Below are 19987 nucleotides of genomic sequence, written 5' to 3' on the forward strand. Positions count from 1 at the left end.
TTGAAGCCAGCTGCACTGCCAGGATATGATTTTAGCTTTCGGCAAGTGGGTAAATTGCATTTGAGCAGTTGTGTACTCACTTGGTTTCCTCTTCAACCTATTGATAAATGGTAGCCAATCAAAAGTCTGGTTGCATAGCCAAAGTTGATGCTGTTGCAACTTTCTGCAGGATGGAGAGAAGTGTTTTGGTTACACTTTACCTGAAATTCTCTTGTTCCTATTGAATTGATACTGTGTTTACTGCCCATGAATCTTATCCATGTTACAATGTTTAATGATAGTCTCCCCTTTCCATGTACCACTGGCTGTTGTGTTTCCTGTACTAACAATGACTATCGTTATTGGGTTGGCCGAACGAGTGGTTTGGAATGTGCCAAAGACTCATATAAACAGTCTTCTGCGTTTAGAGAAAAATACTAACTTGAAATGATGCCTAGAGTGTGGTAGGTGAGTTTGAGACAGAACCGGCCAAACCAACATAGATTTCTTGGTGATTTGTCAGATCTTGCAGATCAGGGCAAGACTGTTGATCAATCAGCCCAAACCCACTGCAGGAGTTCCTTAAGGCAAAGTTTTCATCCCAATCGACAACAATGATTTTCATTCCATCACAAGGCCAGATAGGGGATATTTGCTGATGATTACTAAATATTCACAGCCTTTCAGAACACCAGTATTCAATAGGATCTGTAAAATATTCAGGCAAGGAACTTTTACATCACAAACTACCAAGCAATCCCTATCCCCTGAACTAGAATCTAACCACCTCCCCTTGACATTCAATCTCATTCGCATTGCTGAGATCCCCCACCAAAATCCTCAGTCACACTTGGCCAGCAACTCCTATGGATGATGGGTCAAAGGCTGGATATCCTGCTATGAATGCATTCTGACACCAAGGTCTTCCCATGATCTGCAAGGCACTTGCTCAGATAACCGCAGATCCAGCAATACTCAAGGTCAGCACTGTCCCAGGTAAAGCAGAGTGCTTGGTTGGTGCCCCAAGCACCATGGATGTAGTGTGTACTGTTTTCAAACTGCATCCACGTGCCTCAGCTACAATAACAGCATCTCCCAAATCTCTGCCAAGGACAAGAGCTTAAGGCACACTGAAGCACTCCCACTTGTAGTTCCTTTCCAAGTATCTCACCCTCCTGACTTCAAAGCGGTATCACTAGTCCATCATTTGGTCATAAGGTTGTGAAAAACCCTACACAGCAGCACTCGAAGGACTTAAGAGCAGTTCAAGGCAACCACCACCATCAAGGGCATTTAGGAAAAGACAATAGATGCTGGTCTTGCCGCTGATGGTCCTTCCTACCACATCGATCTGGCTAGGTCATCGCAGCACCCCCTCCAACCACGATGCAAGCGAGATTCACTGTTTGGTGGCATGATGCATAGACTGGCAGCTTTGTCCGTCTGCCTTCCAAAGTCATCTATTGCTCTGGGACATCTTTGACTGGTTGTATTCCACAAGGGACACAACCAACCCCATGACAGCAAGAAAAACATCAGGTCAGATAAACCTTTGAATCTCTGATGGGTCCTTTTGCTAATCCCCTTTAGTCTTGTTTCTTAATCAGGTATTTATCCTGCTATTTACTTAGGAGTTAATTGGCAGGGCATTAATGCTTACTCCTGGGAGTCTGTTCTAAACATAACTTGTGTGTGTGAGGGGGGGTGGAAGGAAATTGAATAGTCGAGATTCTAATAATGCTCCAGACTTGTTTATTATAATCTAATTAAGTACACAGTCTTATTATCCCTGAATGAGGGTCTTGGTTATGCTACCAAATTTTTGTCTTGCATATTATGCTGAAGGAAGTGACTTCTTCTGGGGAATATCAAATGGATGGCACCAATACTTCTAAGTGCCATTTCTGTATAACTATGGACAAAGGAAGATGTGGCATTTAACCACACAAAGCATTCTAATTTCTCCATACCACCTTTCAGACTCATGCAATAGCAGTTGTGCAGAAGCATTAGTCAAATGTTTCTCTGAACTCCAAGTTAAATTAAATTTACTAACCATTATGAAAATCACACCAAAATCCATGACTATAATATTTAAAATTCTGGGGCAGTGGCTTTTATTCGGGCCATTGAGACTGTCTACCTAGTTAAACATCAAATAATATGTAAAACATTATTGAAAGCGAGATATCCCAAAACGTGAAAACATTTAAAACATCCCAAAACATTTAAAATGGACAGCAAGTCACACTGAGTCATTAAATCAGAGATCAAAAGTTTAGTCTGCACCCACCCCATATTCCAAGATTCACTGTTGAAGATACACCGTTGAAGATTCACCATCCTCTGGCAGATCCTGAAATGGCCAGCCCTGTGTTTTCAATCCATGACCCCTGGTTGGTAGGCACCCTAGTACCAGAAACATCAGCTCTGCACCAGTCCTACAAGAATTTTGTTGTTTTATTAAAATCACATTACTTCTTCCTTCTAAAGAAGATTGGGCTCAGACCGTTTACCTGCAACCCCCAATCACAGAAATCAATCTGGTGAACCTTAATGGCACATTCCCCATCATAAGAACATCCTTTCCTGGAGGGATAGGCAAGACCTGTGCATAATATTCCAGAAGCTGCCTCACCAGGAACCAATACAATAGGGACAAGACATCTGTACCCTTGTATTCAAAACCTATCTCAAAGCCAAACAGTTTGTCATCTTAGTTGCTTGCCAAAATGGCTTTAACTTTGATTACATACAAGGATAGCCAAGTTCCTCTGACACAAACATCTTTATATGTGTTTTTCCTGAAATGAATAACTATTATTCCTCATTCCATGACCCAATCCATCCACATCTCCCCGAGACAGGGGTTCACAACTATTTTTTATATCATGGTCCCCTACCATTAACCAAGGGGTCCATGGACCTCAGGTTGGGAACTCTTGCCCTGAAGCCTCTACGGCCTGTCAGCCCAAATTTCCACCTAGCTTTACACCTCAGTAAACTTGGATACAAGACCATAGACATAGGAAAAGAATTAGGCCATTCAACCCATTGAGTCTTTTACTATCCCTCTCAACCCCATTCTCCTGTCTTCTCCCCTTAACCTTTGACACCTACTAACCTCTGCTTTATATATACTCAGTGATTTGGACTCCACAGCCATCTGTGGCAATAAATTCCACTAATTCACCACCCTCTGGCTAAAGAAATTCCTCATCTGTGTTCTAAATCGACATCCTTCTAATCTGACGTTGTGCCCTCTGATCCTAGATCCCCCACTGTAGGAAACATCCTCTCTATGTCCACTCTATCTAGGTCGTACATATGTCACATGAATCCTACACTCAAGTTACTAATACACTCAGACTCCGCATAACACTAACCTGCATAGCACTGATTCATTATGATGTGATTATTCAATTCTTTACTGAAATTTTTCAAAAATGGCAGAAGTTAATTCTAAACAACACTTAAAACTTCTCAAGAGCAGCTGCCGTTACAGTAAACATTCAATCAGCCAATGAGAACACTTTACATATGCTCTGAGCCATTCACAGCCAATCGCATATTAGTTCACACTCTGCCTCCCTCACGTGTGTAACATTCTTGCACCTTTGCCAACTTATTCCATTTTTTTTCACCCATAATATTTGGAAAAAGGCCTGCAACTTCCAATGAGGGTAGTAGATCTAACATGTCCAGGATAAGCATTAGCACAGGTGTGAGACTGCAAGTGATACGGCGTGAGGATGTTAATGATGGCGATGTTACTGCATTCTCACTGTGAGAGCCTTAGTAATAAAGAGCTTCGAGAAATGGCAGAGCAACACATCCTGGGTGTATCTGTGGACACAGATGGAGAAGAGGAAACACCAGCAAGAAATCTCACCACAGAATTCCACAGCACTAGCATCATCACGATCACACAAATCACGGTCCAGTTCATGGATAATGACCCTGACTGGGAGCGAAGCAATAAGGCAAAGAGGGATGTCCTCAACAGAGAACAGCTTGTTGAGAGGAAGCTTAAGAAAAGGCAGTCAAATCTTGACGCCTACTTGAAGAAGAAGCTAGAGTGAGAGGAAGACCCTCAGCCTGGTCCCTCCTCCAAGATGTAACCACCTTCCCTCCACTGCTGCTCAGCTGATGTACAGGTTAGGCCTATTTGCGTCTTTGTTACTCCACGAATTACGTTATATACATAAAATAATATCATACATCTCTGGTTTTTTTTTGTTAGACACACCCAATGCTATAATGACCCCGCGTAGCACTCCACCCCCAAGGAACACATCCTCAGCGTTAAGCGGGGTCTGAGTGTACATTGAATGACTGAGCTCCAACGGACGTAGTCTTCCAACCTAAAACTGATCATTTATGCTCCATTAATCAACCCTCAAGTCCAAGTACAGCATCCTGCAATACTCCTCTAATTTTGTGTAGTAAATCTTGTCTGGCACCTTCTGAAAGTTCAAATACTGTACACTACATCAAATGGCTTGTCCTTAATGATGCATCTTCAAAATTTAGAATGTTTATCACATGCTGTTAAGCTCTGCCAAGAACTATTATTTTCCAAATGTTGTTTCTACTTTATAAATTATAGAATTTTCTTTGTTGTTGAAACGATTTTTCAGTCGAATACTTTTAGATAGGCAACCAGAGAGTGTCTTGGATTAATTTGAACTGATGAAATATCCTGGCTCGTCATTATTCTGCAATAATCTAGTTATCTGGTGATTAGACAGAAACAGATCATTTAGCAGAAACTTTATTTTGCACAATTAATGTTCCCACTATGCTGGTGTTTAATAAATTTTAAAAAATCTGCCAAATCTCATTTCCTCACTGAGCTTTAATTTGGAAGTTTTCTTGGAGCTGAAGCATTAATGTTGTAGGTAAGAACAGTTCCTGATCTGAATTCCAAGCAGTTCACTGCTTTCATCAACTTTTAATCAGGGCTGTAGCACCAGATATTAAAACTTCATTTTAGTCAATTTACAAAAAGACTCTGGCTGTCATTACTTTCACTTGTTGTGATCAGACACCTGTTGCAAATGACATTCAGGCTACTGAAGTCATTGACTGAAGACTGAAACCCCTCCACAACAACCTTCATCCTTGTGCAGAAGCACTCAACTATTTATCTCTCTAGGGATGCCAAATTTAGTGGTGAATTCAGCTAAAATTAGCCAATAATAATGAAAATTTACACCAAAGCCATAGCGGACATTTAAAGTAGCGTGCCTTGGCTTTCATCTAGATAATCAAAAGAGCCTGTCATCCACTGTGAGAAAAACATTAATTTTACCAACACTAAAAAACTACTTCCACAAGACTATCTCCAAGACATTTTTGATATTTGTTACACAAAATTAATTACACCCAAGTATAGTGTGGGAAAGCCACTGCACAAGGCAATGAGGCATGAGGAATCCTTTCTAGCATTAACTATGCCCCCTTATGGTACTGTAATCTTAGCTGTCTGAAGTAGGATTGCAGTTTGAGGTCTTATTCCAAGTATTTTAAAGGTTCAGCCTTCCATTAGGAATGTTCAAACCCTGGTGGGACATAACTTTTTGAGCCTGAATATCACTAAACAATAACCAATTACATTAGTATTCATTAGGTAGTGAGGGGAGGTTTGGGGAAAAGAAGTGGGAGAAGGAATGGAAGAAAAGGTGCTTGAAGGTACGGTACTATGCATGACTCTTGATCTCGTGGAATGCATCTAGAAACCTAGTTGAGGAAAAGAAAGATTCTTGCAATGGAGATAAGTGTATTGTAGTCTTAGTCGGGTCACCATAATATTCAGAGAATAAGAATCAGATTCATTATCACTGACATAGGTCATGAAATTTATTTTGTGGCGGCAATAGAGTGCAAGACAAAACTTGCTGCAATTTATGAAAATAATTAATGCGAGGCATAAAAAATGAGTTGGTTTTCATGGACTGTTTGGAAATGCGATGGGAGGGCAGAAGTTGTTTTTAAGTTTGCAGATTTATACTAATATAACAAGTGCAGCAATGAACTAATGCATATCGGACCTAATGTGAAATTTTAATTGGTGGTTGAAAGCTTCTCCATGTGTATGAGGTGAACTTTGACTTGATAAAATACTATCTTTTGTGTCACTGTGGTAACAAAAAGCACTCTTTAAATTCATTGTGGACATTGCTGGCAAGACCATTTTATTGCTGGGCATGGTGCAGGTGGAAGGGAGCAGCCATCTTAAATCTGTGGCCCCTATTTAAACTTTGCCCCAAGCAGTTCTTATTTAGAATGGGATCCTCCCTGTCATGGCCATGTTCAACCCTTCAACATGGATTTTCCATTTCATAAAAATTGTTTCTCTCCTGAGTAGTCCAGTGTGACAATGCAGCAGAGTTCAGGCACTGTCCTTACATGCATCAATTTCTGACAGAAGCAGAACTTTTATGAACAAAGTACTGTATTGACCAAGGTACGAGTTACATCACAGATCAGTCAATCCAATTGGTGGAGCAGATTTGGGAGAGTATATTCTTGTTTCAAATTCTGGAATCTCATTCCCCTCCTAATAGCCTGCCTACCTGTAGTTATAAAACAGGAAGTATTGGAAGTACTCAGCCGGTCAGGCAGCATCCATGGAGAGAAACAGGAATGCCTCATGGGTAATTGTGAAGGTGATATGGAGAGCAAAATGTTGCCCATGTAGCAAGCTTTCCCTCTCCATGCATCTGATGAACCAAAGGAATGGCAGAGACCAATACAGTTTGGCACCAGCAGTGTCGCAGGAGTTGCCAGTCAGCATTGAACTCAATGTAGGACTGCCTTAGGGACTCCAGCTCTAGAATTTTTCCCCCTCGGGGTTTACTCCCAAAGCCTTAACCATGAGTGGGTATAGCTGCAAGGCAGCGGAGGTTTGAGATCAGCGCTTTCCTTCTCCTAGATGAGCTGCCAACCATATCTGATGAGCTCTGTCTGCCCAAAGCGACTGGTTTTAATGAGCTGGTATCCTGCCTTTGCCCCTTCTCCTGTCGGTTGAAACAGTTCCGCCAGGCTTAGTAGCCAAGGAGGCCAGGAGCTGGACCTGGTTGTCAGAGACTATTTAAGATGCATGCCATTGGGAGCATTTAATAGGTAGTGGGAGTTTGTCCCCATTCCCAACCCCAGCTATAACAACCTTGGGGAGAAAACAGCTGGAATAAATGGGTTATGCTCTAGTTGGAGGGGTTAATAGCGGGGTACCCCAAAGACCAGATCTTGGGCTTCAAATGTCTAGAGGGAGGGAACAAAATGTAAAGTCTCCAAGTTTGCTGTTGATACAAAACAAGGCGGAAAGGTCTGTATCATGGAAATTCTTGCAATGGAGATAAGTGTATTGTAGTCTTAGTCGGGTCACCATAATATTCAGAGAATAAGAATCAGATTCATTATCACTGACATAGGTCATGAAATTCAATGCGATAAAGGCATTGTGAAAATGCAATGCTTATGGGTAAAGTTAGTGACTGAGCTAAAACCTGGCAAATAGAATTTAATGTGGGGAAGCACTTAAGAGGAATCAAAAGGCACATTGTATCGATGGAGAGAGACTGCAAATGAGGGATGGACAGGGGGATCTAGGTGTACCAGTGCACAAGTCAAAAATTAAACAAGCAGGTCCAGTAAGTAGGAAGAAGGCAAACAGCATTTGGAACAGAAGGGCTGGGGTATAAGAACAGGGTGGTTTTGTTGCAGTTGTACAGGGTTTTGGTGAAGTCACACTTGGAATATTGTGTGGTTTTGATCCTTGTACTCATGAGGGTATAGTAGCATTGTAAATACCCAGAATGAATGGGTTGCCTTATCAAGGGAGGTTAGACAAGTGCGTCTGTATCCCTTGGAGTTTAGCAGAATGTCACCCATACAGTATCTGAAGAAGGCTTGATAGGGTATGTGTGGAGATGTTTTCACCATTAAAACAGTCACAAGCAAGGGGACCTGGAGCCAGTTATTTAGAACCGAGGTCTGCAGCAATTTCTTCTCGCAGATGGTAGAGAATCTCTGGAATTCTCGACCGAAGGAAGATCGAGGCCAGGTGTAGGTACAGGTAATGTGGAGGATGATGAATTTGAAAGATCGGGAAATTGCGGGTGCTAGGGAACTGGCACGGAAGTCATCAAGGGGCAGATCCACCGTGATCATATTGAATGTTGGGGGGCAGGGTCAATGGGGTAAATGGCCAATTCTTGCTTTCATGTTGCTGTCTGCTGCAGAGGTTTGTGTTTTTTTAAAAAACAAAATTACTGATGTTAAATCTTTGCCTACGCTGACATTTCTACTGCTTCCTTCAATACCTTCACAAGTTCCCGAGCTATTGCAATTATTGGCAAGTTTTATCAATGACCCAGAGGAAACAGCCCAGCTTCTGCCTTTAAAAAAATCTTTGCGCAAGTATTGAGACTTGCCTCAGGTGTCCAACTGCATTCAAATAAAATGAAGTATTAATCTTTCCCTTCTACAATATTCAATTTTAAAATTAATGTCATTTTACACCTTCTCAACTGCCACCTCTTTCTTTGTGCGCAGTTCAGTCTAAAATTCTGTGGACTTCCAAAAGGCAAAGGCTTTGGCTTGCATATCCACCAACAATGCCCGTAGAGAATAGGTTTGTTCCAAGATTGGCTGCTACTGTATTTCTCATGTCCACGTGGAGCAGTGTTGCTGGAAAGGAATCAGTATAAATGGAGACAAGAGTCAGTAAATGTTGGATTCCAAAGGAACACAGCTGTTATATGGAGAGAAATGTACAATCAATATTTCAGGCCTAAGCCCTTCCAATGGAAGGTTCAAGGTCTTGATAAATGGTCTTAACCTGAACCACTGATTGTCTATTTCCCTCCATAGCTGTGTTGCAGTTAGTGCAAATGCCCTGTTTGAAAAGTCAATATAATTAAACCAAGCCAAGATCTCACCAAAGCAACTCTGATATAAGGGGAGAGAAAAAAGAATCTGTATTTTGGTAGTGGGATAAGTTAGTCTCCTGTAGTTAAAGGCTTCATTGGAATTTGAAAAGTCACATCTTCATATCAGAGAAATGAAATGTTGGTCAACTGTTTCCATAAGTTTTGCCTCCGTAATTTCAATCAAGTTTCAGTGTCAAATTGAACAATGCTCTCAACCTATTGTCAAGACTAGATTTCATGACAATTACAAATTTAAATTTATAAATATACTACTAGACAGCAGTTTTCTTCCAAAAGCTTGTGAATTGTTAGTTCCACATATACTCATTTTTTTTTCCCATGTCACCTCCTATTGAGTTTTTGTTAAATTTGACATACCTCTCATTAGGTCTGCTCTTTTCCAGAGGCCCAGCATGCTTGATGTTGATAATTGCATTGTCTTTCTAGGAGACTTCTGTAATCTTTTGCAATTTTGCTAATCATTTACTATCTTTGTAGTGTGGAGACAATAGTACCTCACTCAGATACTTTATCATTTCAGGCGCTTTGTTATTTTAGCCTCCTTTAGGTGCATCCCTGTTTCTTCCCCTTCCTGTTTGTGTATCAAACCCAAGATGGAAACACAGAATGCCTGCGATCACCCAAATGCCAAGCCAGCAATGAAACTGAACTTAGAAGGGGTGATCAAAAGCTTGCTCAAAGGGTCAGACCTTCAGGTGATGCCGGGAGGGAAAACGCAATTAAAGGTTCCTTCCCAGTTATAAAATTGTTCATGTACAGAATAAGGATGTTGTTTCAAGTCGAGTGCACTCACACAAAACCATATTTGAGGTCTGGAGTCACACTGAGTACAGGCTATGCAAGAACTGGTGCCTTTACCTGAAACATTTGCAGTCTAGAAAGTAAACAAACTAACAGTTCCAGTCACCATTACAGATACATTCTTAATACTAGGAGTTTAAACTTAAATTTCCCAGCTGCTTTGGGAACAAAATCGGTGTCCTGAGATCAATAATAATTTCAATATCAGTCTGGTAATTTAACACTCAGACACAAGGCTTGGTTTTCTCAAGGAATGAGTGACAACGGTATTGAGTCACTCGGCCATTTTCCAATTTGCTCCAAATATTGTTTCCCATCAAGTGACTTTCAAGTTCATTAGATGGACTAATGTACTCAGATTATGTCACCTTCTCCCCCCCCCCCCCCCATCCTCAAATGTTCTACTGACTCGAGGCACACCATCACACCTTCCAATTTCCCATTAATAGCAGCACAGGCTTCATACTTCTATAATCACCCTTTCATGGTGTTTCCTTATTCTCAAGTATGGTGGTTTGTGGTTCCTGAAGTAATTTCTTTCCCCTGTGTGGGCAGCACTGCATTGGGTCAATCTAAAGAAAACTCAGCAGATCAGGTAACATCTGTGGAAAGAAACAGTCAAGACTTCGATGTTTTCTACAGAAAGGTCCTTCACTTGAAATGCTACTATTTCTGTTACCACAGGGCCTGACTTAATGTTTTTATTTCATATTACCAGAATCTACAGTTTCATTAATTTATTGTACCAATATAGATACTGGTAGAAGCTATGCCTCAACTACAGCTGCAGCCATAGTCATATTTTAGAAACTATTGATGAAAAGGCCAAAACTGAACGATTTTCATTCTCCCTTGAGTCACTGGTCAGGATAGAGGACCCCATTCATATGTTTGAATATTTGGGGCAAACATTACTGCTTTCATTGGCACTTGAGGCACCGCAAGTAAGGTGCATTCTCAATCTAAATTGATTAGTACAATAAATCTTAAAGGATTCATAATAGCAGTCTATACAACTTGATATTTAGGATTGCATTAGCTTTTGTGTTCCTGGTTATTTTTCTTCTCCTCCCCCCCCCCCCCCATCAAAACTAAAATTCCAAATATAGTTCTTTAAACACTTCAGGATGGATCCAAAAGGGGTAACTTAGCCGTTACAAGCTATTTGTAAATAAAGTCTTAAGTTTAGAGGCACATGATTTTCCCCTGTTCTGATTGGAGAGACGCTGGCCAAATCTTTGAAGGCATGTATTATTAATACTTCGTGCCATAAAAGCAAGCTTTTGATCACCCCGTCTAAGTTCAGTTTCATTAAACCTGTGCCATAAACAGGGAAATGTATTATTTAAGACAATACTTTGTAGTATCTAGTAGGTAACAATATAATTCTAGCTAGGTTGAACAATACATACATGCCCTTATTAACTTAAACTCTGAAGAACCATTCCTGAACGCGTCACCATTTTAGCTATTAATTTTTGGTGTCGAATTGTAAAAGGATAATTTAATCCCCTTAAATAAGTTTAAAATTTTCACGTCAAAGCATTGTACATCAACAATAAACTGCTTGCTTAAGTCAAAAATACTATAGAAACATCAAATAAATTAAGTTTTTAATTTATGATAAATTTAACTGAATAAATTACTTTTTAAAAAATTACATACAACGGTTGCACTAATCCAACAATTGTAGGGAGTACCACAGCGCACAGAATTTAGAGCGTCTTATTTACCACTTCAGGTCCAGGTAGAGATTTTAATGCGTTGATAAGTACTGCACCGCAAATAAAAATTGTCCGTAAGATTGCATTAGGTAACTAACTGCAGGACACAGCAGCCTGACTCGGTCATTGTTTGCCACAGAGGTGGGTTCAGTCACGCTTGAGATCTCACTTGGAGTCGAGCGAGATAAGCAGTCACAAATCAGTAAGCAGAGGCAAAGCTGAACTGCCTGCTTGCACAGTGAAAAAATGGTGACCTGATTTAAGCCAGTACCAGTCGTGGCACTTCCGCTATTAAAGGCAACTAACTGCCAATCAGTTTGATAGACATTTGAATATGCCAAAGAAAATACACCGGTCCACTTAAATTTAACAAACAAACCAATCATAATCGAGGAAGGCGGCGTGGCTGTGCTGAACCTAATGTTATGTGGTTGGGAGTATGGGCGGGCAGCGGTTGTCAGCTCGCTTACTAGAGCTGCGGGATTGGCAGCGCTTGTAATCCAATCAAGTTCATTCCTTCCCCAGCAGACTCGTCGGCGGGGCTTCTGTCGATGACCAATAGGCGCAGGGGAAGTGTGGGACTTCCGTCCCCGGCATCTGCCGATCACGCTCGCAGATAGGCGTAGCACTGTTGTCAGGTTACAAACGACAGCGGGATGACGGACGTCGCCCGCCAGCCAATGAGCGCCTCGAAACCCGCCCGCTGTAGCAGCACCGGAACCAATGGGGCACGCGGGGTGGGCGGGACTTCCTGCGCGGTGTACCGTTGATTGACAGGCAGTGAGTGAGCGGACGAAGAGACGGCCTCCGCTGCGAGCTGTTTGGTTTTATTTCACCCACACCCCCGGGCCCCGCTGGAGGGGTTCGCGGGATTTCTCTGTCGGCGCTCCCCGGAGCGGGAGGGACACTGGGCGCAGGGAGTCTGCATCTTTGGCGGGGCTTCGGAGCGGTGAGTGGAGGGGGCCTGTGTGGGGTGAGGTGTTTGTGTGCCGGGAGGGGGGCTGCGCTGTCCTGCTGTGTGAGGGAGCGAGCGAGCGAACAACCCGCGGCCTGCACAACAATCGGTGCCCCGGCTCGCGGGCTCAAGATCGGCAGCCGTGATTGGGGGTGGGGAAGGTGGAACGAGAGACGGGGGGGGGGGGCGGAGAATCGATCGGCCGGCAGAGCGGATCGAGGCGGCGATCGGGCGCGTTTGGGGAGGTGGTGGGCTGGTCACCGATCGGTGGCGCCGGATTGCGCTTCCCCGAGCGGGAGGGAGAGCCTCGGGAGGCGGGATTGGGGGGAACATCAAGCCAGCACGGGCCCGAGGCAGGAGGCTCCGGGCGAACGAGGGGAGAGGAGCGGAGTGAAAAAACGGGTGGGGGGAGGGAGGGAGTTGTTCTGTACGGAGCCGAACGATCGGGTTTGAGGGCATCCGGGGAGAGAAAGGGGCCGACGGCGAGCGGGGATTGGCGCTGAGGGCGTCTGAGGAGGAGACTGGCGGTGAGGGGGCGGGGTTAGCGGATCCACGGGGAAAGTTGCTGCTCTGGGCTGCGAGTGTGTGTGTGTGTGGACAGGGCAGTGGGAGGGATCTGGGAGGGGGTGGAGATTAGGGCGTGGCTTGGCTCGAAGAGGTTCTAAGGGGCGGGGGGAAGAGTAGGCATCAGGCATAATGGACACTGTGGGGTGGTCCTATTGGCGAAACATTTAGATTCAGCTGGAAGTATTCACCTCCAGTGCCCGCAAACAAAATTGAAACCTGTGCCTCGAAGTGTCCGCAAGTCCTCTCGAAAGGTTTCGTTAAAATGCCACCGCTTCTCGAAGTTTGCGAGTGCGGGGCAATCGGAGAAAATAAACCAGGAGAAGGATTCGCGCTAGAGATCACTATGCCTTAGAACAAACATTTGCATTTCTGATAGTCTTGAGTTTAGCTAAAAGGCTTGCACTTGATACCTTGGGATCTAATCCCGGTTAATGGTAGGGGTCCATGGCATAAAAAAGGTTGGGAACTCCTGCCTTGGGTGATTGCAGATCAGCTGGGTGGTTCCAACATTCCACGTTCTTTCTCTATAAGCCCGTTAATTTTGTAAAGAACCGGTAGTTTATTTGGATGAGATATTACACTGTGGCCACATTTTTTCAGGTGGTCCAAAGATTCTGTTTCACAATGAAACCTTGTCCGCATTTATCTTTCAACCGTTGTTAAAGCACATCATTTGGTCATTAAGTAATTCTTTCCTTTATGAAAATCCTGTGTTCATTGTAGTTGCCATGTGGTTGTATTATGTCAGTGATTATCAATAAAGTGATGAAATAAATATTGTATAAAACACTTTTAAGAGATTCCACAATTGACTTTGGGTGAAAATACATTCTATCTCTGTTTTTAGGTAAACATGGGGGGGGGGCGTAAACCATGCAAGAATGAGTGAATATGATGGATGTGAGTAAATTAATGCTCAGGTCTGGTATAGTGGGGAGCTGGAGGGTTGAGGATGAAGTTTTAGAATGCCATTTGAACCAGTGTTTGATTTCAGACTCAGATCAGTGTTCTATTTTGTGTTAAAATAAGTCGTCATTTGTAGGTACCAGTATGTGGTGATTGTGTTCTACAATAAGTTTAAATTTTATCTTGCACTATGATATGTAGTTAAAGTTTGCTTGCTATGTATTGCACACTTGTGAACTACCTGGTTGTTTTCTGTAACTCAGATTCATCATGCAGCATGAACTACTGCTGCCTGGGATGTGGCCAGCATCATTTGTGAAGTAGTTCACTATTCCCATGTGTATGTGTGAAGGCCATTGTGCAATCTGCGATTTTGATTGTAATAGTAATTGATGTGTTTAATTTTTACAAATTATACCTTATTGTGATTATAGGGAGATGAATGCAAAATATATAATCGAAAGAAATTCTTCATAACTTCTTTAGAATATTAAATTGGAGGCTATAATGTGCCCTGATGGGCATGAGAAGCTAAATACTATATACTTGAAAAACCTCTGAGTTTCTTTTCATACTATGACAGGGGGGACTCAGTAAGGCATATACACATTTATTAAATTGATGTTTGCATATGAATTGATGCCAATGAGCACTCAGACCCTAAAGCAACCTTTGTATTGCTTTTGATTTGTAACCAGGACAGGTAGTGCACCATGTAGTGTAATTATGCCTTAAAAGCATACTAAGACATTGACACACAGAATTTTGTCATGAATCCATTGTTGCTCTCTATCACAGTTCAGCCTTGCTGCAGTGTTTGTGTAATAGAGCTGAAAAGTAAATCTTTGGAAGTATGTGTTTGAGAGTTTCCTAGGTACTGCCCTGCACATAGATGTGTATCAGAACTTCTTATTTTCATTCCTTTAGTCCAAGAGGATTGGTACTTAATTTTGATTTTTATTCCCAGATCCCTAATCAGTGACAGGTATGTTTTTTGTTTTGCCAACATATGCTGGCAAGAATTAGTACACCAAACAGGAAAATGTGAATATTATCTACTTACTGCATTTCTTTATATTTGACAGAATATCCATGCAGCTCGAGCCAAGAGATTAAACAGTTTTCTGCTTTGCGTTTGGTCACTATTTTATTTCTAAATATTATCAGTTATGCCATAAAGTAGGTGTTTTAAAAGAATAATCTCTATTAAAAATAATGGGCATTCTCATTTGCTATGTCACATATGCCCAAATGTCATAATTCAGTGTGGATTCTTGTTTTGATTTTTTTCATGTGTTTTTACAATGAATATTCAGTGTATGGACTGTAAAGAAAATATTTTTGTTCATTTATTCTAAACAGAATTTGTTCTGTCTAAAATTGTTGTACTACTCTTGTCTGTGATGTTATTGTAAGTTTTGTTGATTTATGTCTCTCTCTATGTGATCTTTCTTGAAGATCTTGCTAAGTATAACTGAACAATCCTTCGGATTTCCTGGGCTAATGATAGTCATCTGCTGAATCTAGTTTAAGTTTTTTTCGAACTGGGTAGGTCCCTGCTCTTTGATGCATTATTATGAAGTCAGTAATGTGAAAACTAGTGATGGAAGTGATTAAGCTGTCTTACTGCCAGCTCATTTAAGGTCTGTGCTGTGACTGTTGATAAAACTAGCAGTGGATGGAGTCGACATTACACAGATTAAATTCCACACCTCCACGTGCGTTGTTATCAGAGTTGTTTGGTTGTTGACCTGAATGCTGCAACTTGGGTGAACTGCTGTTTTATACTTGAATTTAAGCTTTAAGCAATCAAGAATGAAGCAAAGTATTGTGGGAATTGAAGTTTTGAAATTGTCATATGAACTATTAATAGCTTTTCTGTTTTTTTTTGTTCTAGTTGAGTATGGCTGTGGTAATACTGCATATTTAGTTTGTGCTCAGTGACCAGAATAAGTTACTATATTGGTAGGGTATTTAATTAGAACACACTTCCACTTCAGAGATCTGAACACAAAAATATAGACTGGCTTTTGAGTTCAATAAGTAACCCTGCAATGTCTCTCATGTGTTAAACTGGAGCTCCATCTATCATCCTGTATGGAATCAAATGATCCATCACACAATTTCAAAGATAAGCAGAGTATGTTGTGTCAGATGGCAATGTCCGTGAATGTAGCTCAACAGGTAGCTCATTGTGGCAAATGTAGCTCATTTCAACCTGCATATCCATTGCTACAACAGTATTTCCATTTCACAATTACTTAATTGAATGAAAAGGGTTTGAAAACCATGAAAGATGCCATTCAAATGCAAGTTTTCCTTCTTGCTTTACCAAGTAAGCAGTGAAATAAACATCACATGTTTTGTCTAGTCACTTATTCATGGAAATATTAAGGTGGACAAGCACACAGTGAGCATGCTTGAAATGGTCACATGCACAACATGATTATGTTACTGTTATTTTATTTTGGAATGGAAAATGTGTAGCAAATACATCAGGTAATGCTACTCTGAAATTCCCATGCCCTATTATTCCATTCCTATTTGAATAATTTTTGAGAAGTAAAAAAAAAAATTCAACTCCATGATTCCATCCACCCGAAGAAGCGGGATCTCCCAGTGGCCACCCATTTTAATTCAACTTACCATTTTCATTCCAATATGTCTATCCATGAACTCCTCTGCTTTTGTGTTGAGGCCACACTCAGGTTGGAGGAACAATGCCTTATATTCTTTCCGGGTCATCTCGAACCTCATGAACATTGATTACTTGAACTTCTAGTAATGCCACCCCTGCCCTCTCCTTCACCAGTCCCCATCCCCTTTACCCTCTCTCACCTTATCTCCTTGCCTGCCCACCATCTCCCTCTGCTGCTCCTCCCCCCTTTTCTTTCTTCATGGCCTTCTATCCTCACCTATCTCTTTCACTAATCAGCTTCCCAGCTCTTTGCTTCGTCCCTCCCCTTTCCAGTTTCACCTATCACCTTGTGTTTCTCTTTCCCCTTCCTCACCTTTTAAATCTACTCCTTATCTTTTTTTCTTCGGTGGTGCTGAACAGTCTTGGCCCGAAGCGTCAACTGTACTTTCTTTCCATAGATGCTGCCTGGGCTGCTGAGTTCCTCTTGCATTTTTTGTGTGTTGCTTGAATACAGTTGTTTTCCCCTACCTCGAAAGCTGAATGTTGTTTGAGTGTGATTATTAACATTTTTCTATGTTACTATTTCAGAATTCCTCCAATTTGGAGCCATTCATTCTGCTTATAATTGACCACAAATCCATAATTCAGTCAAGTCTCCGTTTGCTACAAAGCTTGATCATGCAAATAGCCTGAACGTGTTTGTTGCTAATTGAACTTCAGTTTAGTTAGATACTGGAGGCACTCAGTGAGTCTGGCAGGACATGTGGAGGGCAATGGACTGTTGATGTTTCAGGTGGAGGCCCTTCATCTGGACTGAAAGATGGGGGGGGATAGTGAGAATAAAGAGATAAGGGGATAGGGTGGAGCAAGAGCTGGCAAGTAATAGTTGGATTTAGGTGAAAAGGTGTTATAGGCAGATGGAGGAGGGAAGAGTAGAAATAGAGACTGAGTCTGGGAGGTAATTAGTGGAGCAAACAAAAGATTGCAGTTGTTGGAAAGGATGGTAGAGTGTAGAATCATAAGCAAGATGGTGTGGGCAGATGAAAATGAGGTGGAAGGGGACCCATTGGAAGGAGTTTGGCTAATGGGCAGATGGAGTAGGTAGAGGAGAGGAAATAATATTGGGCTGTGGTGTAGGAGGAATTGGGTAAGTCAAGAGGATAGGGTAAAAGGACAGAAGGAAAGCAGTTTGCATGAAAATTGGAAATTCACTGTGAGTGCCATCAGGTTGCAGAGTACCCAGGCGCTGTTTCTCTAGTTTGCACTTAGACTGGCAGTGGAAGGGGCCAAGGACAGGCATATTGTTAGGAAGGGGAATTAAAATGGATGGGAACCAGGAGTTCCAGAAGGCCATGGCAGATGGAATGCAGGTGCTCAGCAATATGGTTGCCTAATTTTTATGTGGTCTCACCGACATAGAGGGGGCCACATCAAGGGCATTGAATGTGATAGACAAGGTTAGAGGAGATGCATGTGAATACTGGAATGGCTGTTTAGGCTCCTGTATGGTGTTAATAAAGGATCTATAGGGACGGGTGTTATACCTGCTACCGTTGTAGGGGAAAGTGTCTGCACAGAGAAGCAGTGATGAGCAAACCAGGGGTGTCATGGGGAGAGTAGTTCCTCTGGGCAGCAGAAAGTGGTGGTGAGGAGAAGATGTGGCTGGTGGTGGGATCATTTTGCAATTGAAGTTCAGCACAGTCCTTTTGCTCTTTCCCCTTTTTGAATCCAAATTAACAAAGCTCTTAATATACTTTGTAGTCCCTGCTCTACCTCCCAGAACTTTACTGCTACGTGTCTGAAAGTGCATTTCTCCAGGTATGTTATAGGAGGTAACTGACTTTCTGCAGGCAGCCCTTATACCAGCAGAATATTTTGTCTGTCAGTTATGTTTGCCGTGGATCTTCCTTATTCATTCTCAAATGAATTGATAGTGTTGCATCTTTCCCATATTGTCAAACTCTCCTGAAAGTACTAAAAAGTGGTCATAATATTAAATAGTTATCTCCTGATTTGTGACTCAAGGGCTGTTTTGACTCAGTGATATACTTCATTGTGTTGTTTTTTGCTTGGAGCTCAGTGTAGTAGAGTGGTGCTTGAAAATTACTTGAAAGCATAGACATCAACATTTTAGATGTTAAAAGAGCTCTATTTTGTTTTAAAGTTGCATTTCACCATCACAAGCCCGTTAACTGAAATGTTTAAATTAATTTCAAAGATTGGTAGTTGTCATTTTTGTTTTCGTTGAAAATTTTTAGCTTTTGTTCTAAACATGATGATAACTCTGCACGACGGATTTTGAGAGTTGTTTTACTATACAGTTGTATTTTTAAATAATTAGTAAAATCATTTATTACTTTTTATCTGATGTTAGAATAATGCACAGTAGTTTAGGAAGCTACGTCATTCTCTGCAATTTGAAAATAGGTATAAAGGCAAAATAATATGTTTATTCGAAAATTAACAAGCCATGGCATGGTGTAACATAATGAAAAACGGATCAGGTGTTTAAATTTTGTTTGGATATGCCTTTAGGACTATGCTGGCAAAAATGCAATTGCTATTTGAAAGCCCAGGAAACTGAAAAACAGGATAATTGGAAAGGAAGAGCAAGAGACATTGAAGGTGCAGAAACCAGTCGAAACTTAGTGTAACTTGATTACCAAGACTTCAATGTTATGTGCACATTAGGTATAATTGATTTCATAATGATTTAGATTGCAATCTGACCTCAAATCATATTCAAGATGCTGAAACTGATCAATAGCCTGTTTATCCTTATGCCAAATTCAAGCACCAGTCACTATTCATATACTGCTTGTCCATGTGTGTATTTATTTTAAAATCCCAATTCGTCAGAACTTCTGTGGTTCTGCTCTAGCCCTCATATGCAACTTACTGTAGAACCTTTATCCCAGCTTGCATTGTCTTCTCTGCTGGCTGTTTTACCCTTTTCCTGATTTGTTTTGGTTTTGGAGAGCTTTCAACCCTCCACCCTATTGTTGAGGTATATTCTTCTCATTTTCAGATGACTATTTGATATTACGAACACTTTTATCCCACTTTCAAGTTATGTGAACTGTTTTGTGATATTTCAGGTGCTTTATTAATGGAAAATAAATTTGGTTACCAGATAATTTGCTCATTCCTTAGAGGTTCCAGTCTCAGAAATGTTGTTGCTTTATTCCATTTGTTTGCACCAAAGTCTTTGACAGCATAAGTCTTTTTCAAATATGGGTATGAAATCTAGTTGAAGCATTAATATACTTTTGGGGTCAGAGGTAAATTGTAGTCGTATTGTTTTTGGTTTGAACCTTCACTGTATTCTCCCAATATTGTATTAAATCATAAAGTTAATGTATCCACCAGTCATTCATCTTTGTTGCTACTCTATTTTGTATCTGCAAATTGAGTAAATATCTAATTGACAGTAAAAGCAAGTGATTATGATGTGCTGATG

At 41.3% G+C, this 19987-nt stretch overlaps 1 protein-coding gene across 3 annotated transcripts in view; it reads left to right on the forward strand.

Annotated features, from left to right (window-relative positions):
* sin3aa (SIN3 transcription regulator family member Aa) overlaps positions 1–19987 on the forward strand; it is a 129520-nt gene that overhangs the window by 13142 nt on the left and 96391 nt on the right. For 2 of the 3 annotated variants that reach the window (XM_073024940.1, XM_073024943.1), the window contains exon 1: positions 12208–12410. The exons of the other annotated variant lie outside the window; for it this stretch is intronic. The gene's annotated coding sequence lies outside the window, so the exon portion shown is untranslated. Of the gene's footprint in view, positions 1–12207; positions 12411–19987 lie in introns of those variants that run through there. 3 annotated transcript variants of the gene reach the window in all.

Source organism: Hemitrygon akajei, chromosome 21 (genome assembly GCF_048418815.1).
Source record: "Hemitrygon akajei chromosome 21, sHemAka1.3, whole genome shotgun sequence".
In the NCBI taxonomy this organism is placed as follows: Eukaryota; Metazoa; Chordata; class Chondrichthyes; order Myliobatiformes; family Dasyatidae; genus Hemitrygon; species Hemitrygon akajei.